The sequence below is a fragment of the Mastomys coucha genome, unplaced genomic scaffold, assembly GCF_008632895.1.
Source record: "Mastomys coucha isolate ucsf_1 unplaced genomic scaffold, UCSF_Mcou_1 pScaffold14, whole genome shotgun sequence".
Taxonomy (NCBI): Eukaryota; Metazoa; Chordata; class Mammalia; order Rodentia; family Muridae; genus Mastomys; species Mastomys coucha.
In genome coordinates this window covers 51,784,423-51,798,810 of record NW_022196896.1, presented here as the reverse complement: position 1 = coordinate 51,798,810, position 14,388 = coordinate 51,784,423, and positions in this window count along the sequence as shown.

The window sequence follows — 14,388 nt, the reverse complement described above, 5'->3', positions numbered from 1 at the left end:
GAATACCTAACGCATCCCACAACCCAGAGAAGAGGCTCGCACAGTAAAGAATTGTCTAGCTCCTAATATTTGCAGCAGTGCATGAGAGAGACCTGGATTTCATTATGTTATACTCAACTTATTTCTGTGTAGTTAAGAGTGCAGAGAGATAATTTGAGAAAGTTTTATGATAGAGAAATTATACCTAAATTAGGATATTGGCACATATGCTACAGGATGTGAGGGAAGAGCCCTGTCACATCCAAATGGGACATGCAGAGAAGAATTCGGGGAGAAGGTGAGGCTTCATCTGGGCTTTAACAATTACATAAGCAGAGAGGAGTTGCTGTTGGAGAAAATAGCACGTCACAACTGGGAAGTGCACAGGCACACAGCACCATCCCATTGCTTCAGTTCTGGGTGAATCACAGAGGATGGGGCAGACTCCAGGAACTGGAGACCCAACACTTCCCTTCCTTTTCCTGTTCCTTCCATAATCCACAGGGGTGCTGATGTTGAGACTTGCAGAGAAGAACACTGAGGAAACACTGAGAGGAGTTGCCACCTGCACAATAAGAGACCAGGGTGTTCTGGTTGTGGTGGCTATGCTAGGTTTTTGTCAACTTGACACAAGCGAGAGTCCTCTGAGGGAAGGAAACCCCCACTGAGAAATTACCTCTGCAAGATCAGGCTGTAGGCAGGCAAGTCTGTAGGGCATTTTCTTAATTACTGATTGAGGCAGAAGAACAAAACCTATTGTGTATGATATCACACATTGGGCTGTTATGTTGAAGCAGACTGATCAAACCATGGGGAGTAAGGCAGTAAGGAGTAAGGCAGTAAATAGAATTCCTCCAGGGCCTCTGTATCAGCTCTAGCCTTCACATTTTTGCTATGCTTGAGTTCATACCCTGACTTCCCTAGAGATGGCCTATTACCTAGAAATATAAGTGAAATAAACCCTTTCCTCCCCAAGTTGCATTGGTCATGGGGTTACATCACAGTAATAGAAATCCTAAATAAGACAGTGATTAGGGAGAGATGAGGAGGACACAACATCTGTCCCAATACTAGGAGTAACTGGGACCAGCAGGAGCCAGGCAGGCAGGAACTCTGCCAGGCCAGTGGCATGAGTTCCTTCTGAATTGTCTGGGCTGATGTCCTGAGCAGACCTTGGGCGCAAACTCTTCAGTGAGTTCCATAATACCCAGAGGAAGCTTTTCTCCCAGGTGCTCTAATGGGCCCAGGATAACAGGATCACAGGATCCCAGAATCACAGATTGACAGAGACAACTTGACTCTGAGGAGTTCTGACACAACCAGGATTACAGGAAGGTCAAGCTCCAGTCAGATTTAGCCAGGGCAGGTAACACTAGAGATAACCAGATGTCAGGAGGCAAGCATAAGAACAGAAGCAGCAGAAACCAAGGTTACTTGGTATCATCAGAACCCAATTCTCCCACCATAGCAAGTCCTGGACATACCATCACACAGGAAAAGCAAGATTCAGATCTAAAATCAATTCTCATGATGATGATAGAAGACTTTAAGAAGGACATAAATAACTCCCTCAAAGAAATATTGGAGAACAAAGGTAAAAAGCTAGAAGCCCTTAAAGAGAAAACACAAAACTCCCTTAGAGAACTACAGGAAAACACAACCAAGAAGGTGAAGGAAATGAACAAAACCATACAAGATCTAAAAATGGAAATAGAAACAATAAAGAAATCAAAAGGGAGACAATCCTGGATATAGGAAATCTAGGAAAAAGATCAGGTGTCATAGATGCAAGCATCACCAACAGAATACAAGAGAAGAGAGAATTACAGGTGCAGAAGATACCATAGAAAACATTGACACAACAGTCAAAGAAAACACAAAAAGCAAAAAGCTCCTAACCCAAAGCATCCAGGAAATCCAGGACACAATGAGGAGACCAAACCTAAGGATAACAGATATAGAAAAGAGTGAAGACTTAATGGGACAGTAAATATCTTCAACAAAATTATAGAAGAAAACTTCCCTAACCTAAAAAAAGAGATGCCCATGAATATACAAGAAGCCTACAGAACTCCAAGTAGTCTGGACCAGAAAAGAAATTCCTCCCATCACATAATAATCAAGACACCAAATGCACTAAACAAAGAATTTTAAATGCAGTAAAGGAAAAATGTCAAGTAAAATATAAAGGCAGGCCTATCAGAATTACACCAGACTTCTCGCCAGAGACTATGAAAACGAGAAGATCCTGGGCAGATGTCATACAGACCCTAAGAGAACACAAATGCCATCCCAGGGTACTATACCTAGCAAAACTCTCAATTACCATAGATGGAGAAACCAAGATATTACATGATAAAACCAAATTTACACAATATCTTTCCACAAATCCAGCCCTATAAAGGATAATAGATGGAAATCATCAACATAAGGAGCAAAATTCCATCATAGAAGAAGCAAGAACCCACACAAATATAATTCCACCTCTAACAACAAAAGTAACAGGAAGTAACATTTACTTTTCCTTAATATTTCTTACTATGAAATTTAATATTACCAACATATCCTAATTGATTGAAATTCAAAAATATGAAGAATTAGAAATTAGTTGTCTGTCATCCAGTAGTCTTTATAATTTGGTAATTAGAGAAATAGGTCCAATATTGTACAACCCATATACACTTTCTGCTTGTTTGTATGTGACAGTGTCTTTCTGTGTACCACACAATGGTCTTGAAATCATGCTTCTCATACCTCAGTTTCTGTATTAGAAGGATTGTTTGTTTGATGTTTTTACACAATACTATGGTTTTCAGAACAACTTACATAATTCAAAATTATTTATACAGCCAAAAGAAACATAGTCAATTAATTTGGGAGGTGACTTGTAAGAGAACAACAAAGAGTGAGATTGAATACCTTTCTTGATATTTATAACTATTGTATCAATTTTGAAGAAGAGGACTTTATAAGTTACTCTGTCTCTGAGATGAATGCTTTTCAAAATCATCACAGCCAATTAACCACATTCTTACCCTCACCTAATGTCTGTGCCACCCTCCAAGCAGAACCATTGTTCATTGAAACAGTTGGTGAATGACTTCATGGATAGACCATCTTAATACACACACCATTTCTTAAATGAATGCAACCTGTTCCCTGTGGGCTGAGAATGAGGACAATCACTCAAGTCAAATGGCTTTGACCATAGCAGGAAATCTGTATCCAAAAATCATGCCTACAATTCATTCCTTGGCTCAGCAGAACTGTCAACTCTTAGCTTAGCTACTATGGAGCTAGAAGCCTTTGGTGATGTGAGGGTCATTGAAGCCTTATTACAATGAACTACAATGTCTAAAAATTGCTCTTATTTTGAGCTTGTAACACAGTAAGAGCCAAGATTTTAAGCTCTACTAAAAGCAAACAACCAAACAAAAAGTCTTTATCTATTTTTGTTCATTTAAAAGAAAACTAGTCATGATGTATTATTTTAAAATATACAGTTAATATGTTTGGAGTTATTTAAATTTATATTGAGAAAAACATGTATTTTCAGTATTACTGTGGACAAACACCTTCATAAGACTGTTTGATTGATGTTTTATATCAAACAACTTTTATAATATTCATTTTTATTTTTATAATGTCTTGTAAGTTTTAAAGAATATGACAAAATAAAGAAACAAAAGGTATGGCAAGTATTGAAGGGGGTCTCTGGGAGGAGTTAGGGTACAAAAGGGAAAGAAGAATGTGATGTAATTCTGTTTACTTAAAATATGTTTTTAAATGTTAACAAATTCAGATAAGTTGAAATTATGTATCTTTTTTCATCATAATGCAATAAAACTTAAATAATAAAAACGGCAATAATTATGCAGAGATTTATCCTACAAGATAACTAGGCGAGTGTTTTCCTTTTCAACCAGTTTATACTAGTGTCACAGGATATCATAAGCTTTGGTTTATAAGAAACAGAAATTTATTTCTAATATCTAGAGGCTAAGGAGTCAGATATTGTGTTGGCAGATGACATGTCTTGCTGCTCATAGACAATCTTCTCCCCCTGCCTCACTTGGCAGGAGGAGTATAGGTCATTTTTGTAAGGCACTAAAATGATGCAGGGGAAGGCTTTATCAAACCTCCAACTTTACTTTGGAACCAGATGTCAACATGAAGATTTTAAAGAGGAATAAACATTAAGTCCATAGAAATTTAGATATTTACTAGTTCATCTATACTTCAAGTTTACATTCCTGTAGAATATCCTATAGGTGAGAATATGGGATTCTACTTTATTTGGGCTTATTAGTAACACACACACACACACAGAGACATACACAATGCACACACACACTCACACATACATGCATGCACACACGCACAAATACATGCATACAAGTATATTATTGCTCAGTATTGAAAGCTGTGTAACTTCCAATCATTTGACAATCCAACCTACCGGAAGACAGAAGACTCTCCCACTTCATAATTAGCACCTGTGGATGCAGCAAGGTAGAAACAAGACTGGAAGAAGGTGCTTGTGAACTTGAAAGCAGTGATGAATGAGGTTAACCTTTTGCAGAGAGACCTCACCTTCTAAGACAGTGGTAGCGACATTTTCCAAATTTTTTTTTTTCTTTTTTACTTATTATGCCAGAATGCATTTTCAAGCAGATGGGTTTCTTTTCAACAGTACAGTGAAGCTGTTTCCTATAGCTGCACTGGATTGCATGAGCATCATTGAGTTTCTGGTTAGTGGTACTAGCAGTAATGAGATTATAGGTAATAATAAGAAAGTTTTAGCAATCTGCTGTCAGGGAGTTAACGATCTGTATGTCTACAAACATGAAAACCAGAGGACGCATACTTGGGGGGAGCCGGGGGGAGGGGCATAAGTTAGTAATTCTTGTTTCATGTCTAGAATGTCCTGATCTCAGAAATCCATTGCTCACCTTGGAATGAAATAGGGACAGCCATCCTACGTAAGGCAGGACGCTTGCTCAGCTCTTTGTACCGCCTCTTTCCTTTCAGCTCTCATACTCCTTTACTTAATGACTTTCCCGTTTGCTTCAACTGTGTTACCCCCCTCTCTCTTTTTTAAATTGAATATGTTATTTGTTTACATTTCAAATGTTATCCCCTTTCCCAGTTTCCCCCCTGCAGCCCCCCCATCCTACCCTCTTAACCCCTGCTTCTATGAGGCTGCTCCCCACCCAATCACCCACTCCCTCCTCACAGCCCTAGAATTCCTCTACCCTAGGGCACTGAGCCTTCACAGGACCAAGGGCCTCCAGGAAAAAATGCAAATCAAAATGACCCTGTGTTACTCTCAGTAGACCTGCCCAATAGAGAGACATGCCCTGTGTATGTCTAAGTAAGCAACTAACTCTCCAAGGATGTGCCTCCTTTGAAATTCTTTAATTTCCGCATAAGCTTATCTTATCTGGATGTGAGTCTCTGATATTTTTTTTTCTACTTGATACACTATATTAAAAAAAAAAAGAAAGAAAAAAGAAAGAGAGAAATCCCAAACCCAAACCAAAGAGGCTCACTGATGTTTCAGAATTCTTTCAGATGTCTTAGCCAGAGCTGAGACTCCAAAGCAAGTATGTCTGCTCATTCCACTGCACTAGCATCCCAGCAAATGAACAACACCGAGACCTGGGAGGATCCTATCTGGCAACACATGCAGAGAGTTCCTTCTTAACACTTCTCCTCCACCCTCCTTGCACTTTTTGCTGCTACCATCTCGATGGCTTTTGTGACTTTGGTTCCCATCCAGGAGCATGGTGGGTGAGTCATTTCCCTCCCTCACTCCCTAGAGCCATTGAGGATGACATCAGAGATGAGGGGGAGAGGAATTGTGGCATCTCCAGAGACATACTTAGCAGAGGAGGGCATCCTTCATGCATAGCCTGGAAGGAAGTGAAGGGATAGAAATGAATGTCAGAGTGGCCTTAGGAGGTGCGATGGTGGTTGGTAGGCTGAGCTTGTTCTTGACTGGACAAATGGCTGACTTTGGGCTGTGTTGGCTTTGTTTATGATAAGCATTCTCAAACAATCATAGATCCTTTGAAGATTCCAAGGTGACAATTAAGTCATCTCACAGTCTCATCAGCATTTTCTTAACTGTGTATAATAAAATCATTTCTGCCTGTATTGATTTCCTCATAACAACAAATTCTATGAGAAGGGAATGGATATGAAACAGATGTGGGGCAAATATTTTTCTCATCTTTTAACAATTCATGTTTTCATGCTCCGAACTATACTATACTAACACATACTAAACAAAGAAATCTTTAAGAAGCATTTTATGTGGCAACTATAGATTCAAGTACTCCGAAATATCCATGTCCAGTGTCTTAGTCAGGGTTTCCATTCCTGCACAAACATCATGACCATGAAGCAAGTTGTGGAGGAAAGGGTTTATTCAGCTTACTTCCACATGGCTGTTGATCACCACAGGAAGTCAGGACTGGAACTCAAGCAGGTCAGGAAGCAGGAGCTGATGCAGAGGCCATGGAGAGATGTTCCTTGCCGGCTTGCTTCTCCTGCCTTGCTCAGCCTGCTCTCTTATAAAACCCAAAACTTCCAGTCCAGAGATGGCACCACCCACAAGGGGCCCTACCCCCTTGATCACTAATTGAGAAAATGCCCCACAGCTGGATCTCATGGAGGCATTTCCCCAACTGAAGCTCCCTTCTCTGTGATAACTCTAGCCTGTGTCAAGTTGACACACAAAACCAGCCAGTACATCCAGTTATCCAAATAATTCATTGATGTGATATATATGGATATAAATGTATATATATATACATATATGTGTGTGTATGTATATTTACACACACACACATATATATATATATATATATATATATATGGAAAACTAAACACCTAACCTTAAATATATATATGTATATATATATACACATATATATACATATATATATGTATATGTATATATATACATATATGTATATATATATTTATACTAGGGGGTTGAGAAATTATTAAAGTGCTCCAGGGTCTGTGTTGCAGATAAAACCTTCAGAAAGGAAAATCCCAGATTGCTACAAGTTAATTATTCTTTTTTTTCTTACTTAAAACTGGTAGATACTGCCCACCCATCTCCACTCTCCCAAGCTTAGCTTCAGACATGCAGCCCCTGAACCAGCTTTCACTTGAACAAAGCATACCCTCCCACATCCACATTCATAGGCTTAGCTTCTGACTCACAGCTACGCACCAGCTTTTCTTGGTGAGTTTGCTCACGACCAGGCCTTCCAGCCTCGTCTTTATACTTCAGACCAGCACGGGTCACCCAGTCTTCTTCGGGTAATATATTGTTGATATTGATGAGTCCAACCTCCATGTCACAGGAATGGAGCTATCACACAGCAGATCTGCTCACCCGGCTCTCACAGAATTTTCTCCTTTCTTCCCCAGTGTTCTCTGAACATTGGGTGCAGTGGTTGTGTTGTAGGGATATCAGTTGGGGTTAGACAACCTATAGTCTGTTATTGTCTGCATTTTGACCAATTGTTGCGTTCTGTAATAGTCTCCATGTGCAGCAGGAAGAAATGTCGTTGATGGGGGCTGGGCTGCTTTCTGTATGTGTTTAGAATGCAGTTAGATAGTTGGTACATTCTCAACTGTGACAATAAGTCTACCATATGACCCAGCCATACCACTGTAACAGGAAAACAGAAAAGTACCGTGTAGGGGGAGGGAAGGAGTTCTGGATCAGGGTTTCTTAGGACGTGGGAACTATGAAGGGGAAAATGGGAAAATTGAGAGGATTAAAGTGGGAAGGGAGGACATTATACAAACAGAAAGAGAAAGTAGAGAGGAGTAAATAGATCCACAATGCTTGAAAAAGCCAAAGGAAAATGTATTTTTATGTTTACTTATTTATATGTGTGTATATATACATATATATGTATATATACATATATACACACACAAAGAAACTATATATAGAGATTATATGTAATCTTTGTCAAATATATAGTTTCTTTGTATATATACATACATACATATACACATATATAGATATACTTACATGTGCACATAAGAAACTACATATGAGTTATATATAATCTTCATTAAATATATTTCTTTGAAAAATTTATGTTATATATACTATATACATACATATACATATTCATATTAATATACATATGACATAAATTAGCCATAGACTATCTTACCAAAATCTCATGCCAGGCATGGGAGTTTTTCCATTTGAGCTATTGCTTGGTTGGGTTAAACAGGTACTCATAGTAATATAGGTTAATGCCATTGTCTTTGGTTGCCCCCCAGCACTTGAAGGTATGATTCTATTTCTGAAGAGAGCATACATTGTGACCATATGGAGGGAGAGGTTTTGGGAGCCTCTACCCAAACGACTAGCTGAAGGTGAAACACAAGCTGCCAGTGGAGAACTACAATCAATAGTTTAACCCAGCTCGAAAAATCTGTGAATCTCAGCAATGACCAGAATAACACGATATCTCTAAAAGTACAATATTGGTGCTTATGTCTACAAGATAACTGACAGCCACCTAATTCGACTAAATGACTACCACAATCGGTGGGGACTTGTGCCTGTACTGTAAATGTAGCCAGGTATCCGTAGCTGGTGAAATCATGCAACCTAGAGGAACACCTCTTACTGTTATTTCCCCAAACCACTATAATTTATAACCACTTACTTTTACCCTACATCAAAGAAGGTTTCTTTGTTTGTTTGTTTTTTAGTATAGAACAGAGTTTATTTAGGGCATGGGCAGGGAAGTTAAGAGAGTAGTAGAGGCAGAAAAAGACAGAGAGAAGGAGAGTGTAGAGAAGTAGAGGTGGACCAAGACCACGTGGAGAGAGAGGAAAAGGGAAGGGGAGCAAGGGGGCAAGATGTAAGAGAGAGGTAAGGGATGAAGATAGATTTTTTGTTTTTTTGTTTTTTGTTTTTGTCAGATGGATATATTATAGAAAGCCACAGGTGGTCAAAATGCAGAGAACAATTGTATACCCAAGCCCCCCTATTACATCCACAGCATAATAGCTACACTTGAGGCTCACTTAACTTTATGAAAGGGGAGGGGGAAATCTATAAGATCCAAAGGAACAGGACTTAAGCTATGAGACTGAGCCTCTAGCTATGACAGGGAAGCTACACCCATGAAATCTCAAACATGGCTGCCTAAAGAAAGTCCTGATCATGTCCAATAACAGTTGACATCCTAAGACAGATAGAAGAAGTCTCACAGGGCCTCTGTTGTAGATGAAGAGCTATAAGCAATTAACAACTGCCAAGAGAGGGAGAATCAGTCTTCCTCTGAGACAAGCCCCCTGATTGGCTGTCCAATACAGAACAGTTAGCACTATTGTAGGAGTAATGGTAAGTAGGGATCAGTAGGCTTTATCTCTCTCTCTCTCTCTCTCTCTCTCTCTCTCTCTCTCTCTCTCTGTGTGTGTGTGTGTGTGTAATAATTAGATAAGAGATCATAAATTTCAGAGGAAGTGGGACAGAACAGAAAAATTCAAGAAGGGTAGAAATTATGTAAATACAATATTCATGTGTGACCTTCTGAAATAAATTCAGATTTAAAACAAAAACCCAAACAAATCTGATACCTATAAGTCGGCATAGTGGTTTATGGAAATGTACTTTCTTTAAGGTTAGGTATGTCTTTAGGTAGAAAACCTTTCACCTGATTTCAGCTCCAAGCAAGTGCGGTCAGAGTGTTTTTTCACCGCAGAAGAGGGAGGCTATGCCAAAGTGAAGTTCTCACCATGTTTTTTCATAAAGCACTGTATGGCCCTTGTTGCTGAACCTCCATGTTGCATGCCTTGTGCTCTGTCCCTATGATTGTGAGTCTCTGTAGACAGGAGAGTGTGAGGGTTTGCAACAGTAACCTGTGACTGCACACCAGTCTGGTGTCAGATGTCATTTTGATTGTTTTTCTTTTTATTTTCCTTAATAGCTGACAGAACAATGCCCTGATGTTATACACTGTAAAGCCTCCCAATATTTCCCGATCCCCATATCAAGACTGAAATTTAAAGGCCTCACACTGAAAATTAAGATGCTAAGCTACTCTATTAGATGTTTGTTGTCTAAGTTTAGCCTCAGTACATGGACAGGTTTTTAATTAGAAAAGTGTGAAAACAAATGGAAACCTAAACAAGTTTCTTATTTTGGGAGAGCCTTGTGACTAGAGCCTGAAAAATTTGCAAGATCTCTCGCCTTACTTTTGCAAAACTTTTTCTGATAGAAAAGAATTAAAAAGCAACGTGTTTCTAGTTGTTGCAACGATGTGCACATGTTTGATATCACAAAGTAGGTTTACCAAATGCTGGCTAGAAAGCGAGTTCTTGCTACCACTTCATTCTTGATACTCTTTCAGTTTGAAATTTTATACTAGCTTAATATATAACCTCCCTTTGATGAGGGTGCCTCTAAACGTCTTTGTTTCAATCGCTGGCATGGTCCCTTTTTATGAATTTTGTTCTCTAAGGGTTCTTCATGTGGGTCCCAATTCTGCTTCCCTGTAATAACTCAGACTGAGTTTCAGAATTTTATATTTCCATCTTTTTCAATAGATCTGTCTATGACATCTAAAACAGAGGATCCTTCAGATTCTCTGCCCTTGTACATTTTGCCATATTCTGCCTAAGTGGGCACCGATAGGCAGCACTGACTCTGGCTTCCTGGCACAGGCTAGCTGCTCACCTTCTCATTTAGGACAATGGAAAAGCCAGTGCCTGGGAAGTGAGGCCATAGTACTAGCTTAACCAAACTGGACCAAACCATTGTCAGCAATGATAGGTACCCATCACCCACATCCTATTGTCATGTGACTCCCCAGGTAACACAAATGGGAAGACAAAGGGAACTAAGTATAAGACAGAAGCCACATCTTGCTAGAGTATCCTTGTCAAAATGCCTACTGCACCCTCAGTCTAGGAAAGTTCACGCCAGAGGCTCCTTTAGGAAGGATGACCCATCCATCCCACCCTAATATAACTTTCCTAAGATTTTAGTATGATTTATTTATGTATATGTGCTTGTATGAGTTAAGCCCTCTATACACGCTAAGTCAATACTTGAATCACCCCATCACTTCAAGTGCAGTTAGCAGTAAACATGCAGAAACACAGCAATACACAAACAGTTTTAGAAAGTTATATGTTGTCACAGTTAGTAACAATATACCTTTTGAAAACTATTCACATGAATGTCGCAGAGCATTAATAGAGAGAACACATAAGGAAATGTTGCACTCTTTTGGATAGAATCTTAAATATCTTTGAAGTGATAACTGTTCATGGTATTTTGTTATAAGTTCTGAGATATTACCTTTTTTGTCTCAATTTTGCTTGGAAATATTCAACTGCATTCAACAACACTGAGTTTAAAATGTTTCAGAAGGATCAAAGGCAACAGAAAAATTAATCTATATGCTGCAGGTTCCCATAGTAATATGCTACAAATATACATAGGTATTCTATTTGTCTGCTTTCCCCTTTCTAATAGATTTTGAGGTCATCAGCTAGGAGGCAAGACCTTGAACATCTTTATACAAAACAGATTCCAGTATCAGGATCACAGCAGAAATTAGGGTGATTTGCAGATAAATGTTGAAATTGTTTGTATATGTATGTGTATATGTATGGCTGGGTGGGATTGTGTGTATGTTTAGATTTATATTGATAAGCCATTCTTGGGCATTTGTTTTGCACTGAGTACTGTCACTCAGCCTGTTAAAAGAATTACAAAGTAGAAAAGTCTTCCAGATATTCATGTTATTAAACTAAGATCAACTATGTTCACTCTGGTAATATAAAGGCACTTTGTTTGTTTATCTCTGCTCTTTTGCCTATAAATATTTCCCCAATTTCTGAGAGCCACATTTCAGTTGAAGGAATTAGAGTCAAGAAATTAAAATTGTTATAAGATGAATGTAAAGAGAAAAATGAAGATAATAAACATCCTTGGATATTCGTTGTCTTAAAACCTGACTCCAGATTTGACACTCCATTTAGCTTTTCCATGGCTTGAATCAGCTTCAGAATTAGACAAAAGGATTTATTATATGTAAAGAAAAGAAAAGCTAGACTTTTTCTGGTGCTTTAAGGACACATGCAGTAATAGTGGACAGGATGAATCAAAGGCATTGTGCTTGGATTTTGCTATCTCTAGTCTCCTCACACCAAAAGTTAAAGGTCTATGGATGAGTGATGAGAATGAGTTGTGTTTATAAAATCCTAGCTGTGGAGTCTGGAAAGAAAGAATTACTTTAGTCTCCTTTGGAGAATCAGGAGCCTGGAAAAATCTCCTCCAATCAACAGTGAGAAAGTAGGAGCTGAATCTCTTTTCTTGTCTCAAGCTTCCCAAGTGCCCTGGGGGCGAGTTAAACCCTAGAAGGCCAGACTCTAAGGCAACTGGGATAAGGGAAAGGACCACAGCATGGATCCTAGCACAGGAAGAATACAGGCTTAGAGTGCTGCAGGCAGTAGGATTAACAGGGGCTCCAGACAACCAAGGAACTTCAGTTAGCTCTCACCAAACCTCTTCCTCCAGTCATAGGCTGGTCATTCAAGAGGACAAACAGCAAGGGACAGAATAAGAGATGTGATGCCTTAGGACCATGGGACAGTGACAGGAGTATATGAGCACTTCAGAACAGCAGCATTAGCATACATGGATGACAAAGCTTGCCTTTATTTATACATCTAACTTTCAATCAAATTATGGAAGCTTACTCATGAGAGCAGCAGCTTTTTGTCAAAGGGTAGGGACAAAATGGCTTGGCTTCAGCTTGTCAGTTAATGACCAGGCAATGCTAACCAAGGACAGGTTCTTACTAAGTCATTTGAGGGCCTGTACTTGCAGTTCCTCAATTGGAATGCCTTACTGCTGAGAGAGCTGCATTGTACTTAAATCCCTCGAAAGTTGGCATCTCGAGTCAAGTATAACAGGTGTGAGTACGTTGATGTCCATGGTAAGGATAGGGAGCTAATGACTCTTGTCAGTTCACTGTACAGAGCCCCAGCAGTGATGACTTCTAATCAGTAATGTAGGTTCACAACTAGAAATGCTTATCCTGTTGTTCAAAATCCAGCAACAAGACTAACAAATGGCTCTATACCAAATTTAGTGTACACATGGGATCCCTCTACATTCAGGCCATCATTCACAGTGACAAAACAAATCACTGTCTTTAAAAGTTCAGCTAACCAGTACCCTCAGAGCTCCCAGGGACTAAACCACCAACCAAAGAGTACACATGGAGGGACTAATGGCTCTAGCAGCATATGTATAGCAGAGGATGGCCAAGTCGGTCATCCATGGAAGCAGAGGCCCTTGGCCCTGTGAAGGCTCTATGCCCCAGTATAGGGGAATGCCAGGGCCAGGAAGCAGGAGAGGGTGGGTTGGTGAGCAGGGGGAGGGGGGAGGGAACAGAGTTTTTTCTTTGTTTGTTTGTTTTGGTTTTGTTTTGTTTATTTTTTTATTTTTTTTTTATTTTTTTTGGGAGGGGAAACTGGGAAAGAAGATGTCATATGACATGTAAATAAAGAAAATATCTAATAAAAAGTTCAGCAAACAGACTCTAAGAATACAGGTAAGTTATCATACATTTTTAATAAGAGAAGAGTCTGGGTTTTTCTTGTGTGAGTCTTGATAATCAGCCAGAAATGTTACATACATGCTTGGAATTAGTTATCCAGACAACACGACCTGTTTATTTGTTATCAAGACTCACACCTGTTTATACTTGACTCAAGATGAATTTTACTTGGCACCCATTACACAGGAGAGCATTTAAGTTAACTGGATCATGATTGAGCAGTAAGTTTAACACCTAGACCTGATCCTATGTTCCTTGATTGCCTCCATCTTGCATTGTAAGTGAGACTGAAAGTCAGTGTGAGTGCCATATAAAGCTCATTCAACATAAGTGGAAGTCGTCTATCATTTAAATAATGAACATCCGTTTTAAAATATAACATGTTGGCACATCTTTTATAACTTTCTGAATTTTAATGTAATGTTTAGTTTTTCTATCTTGTACAGATTAATATATTAAGGGACAAAATGGGACTGTCACATCATTAAACATAAAACTAGGAGAGGAATCACGGGGATTGTGGAGGAGAGTAAGAGGGAAGAGATGGGGAATTGGAGAGGGGAGTGGGAAAAGAGAGTGAGCAGCAATAAAAGTATGTGTGGAAATGCTATAAAAAACTCTTACTCTGCATAGCAAGTGAGATAAGTAATAAAACAATCGTCATTTTCCCCCTATAGGCTTAAAAGATAGATATTAGATGTCTCTTATATATAGCCTCTCTATAACATATATGCCTCTATAGAATATACACCTTTACAGATCTGTCAATTCATTG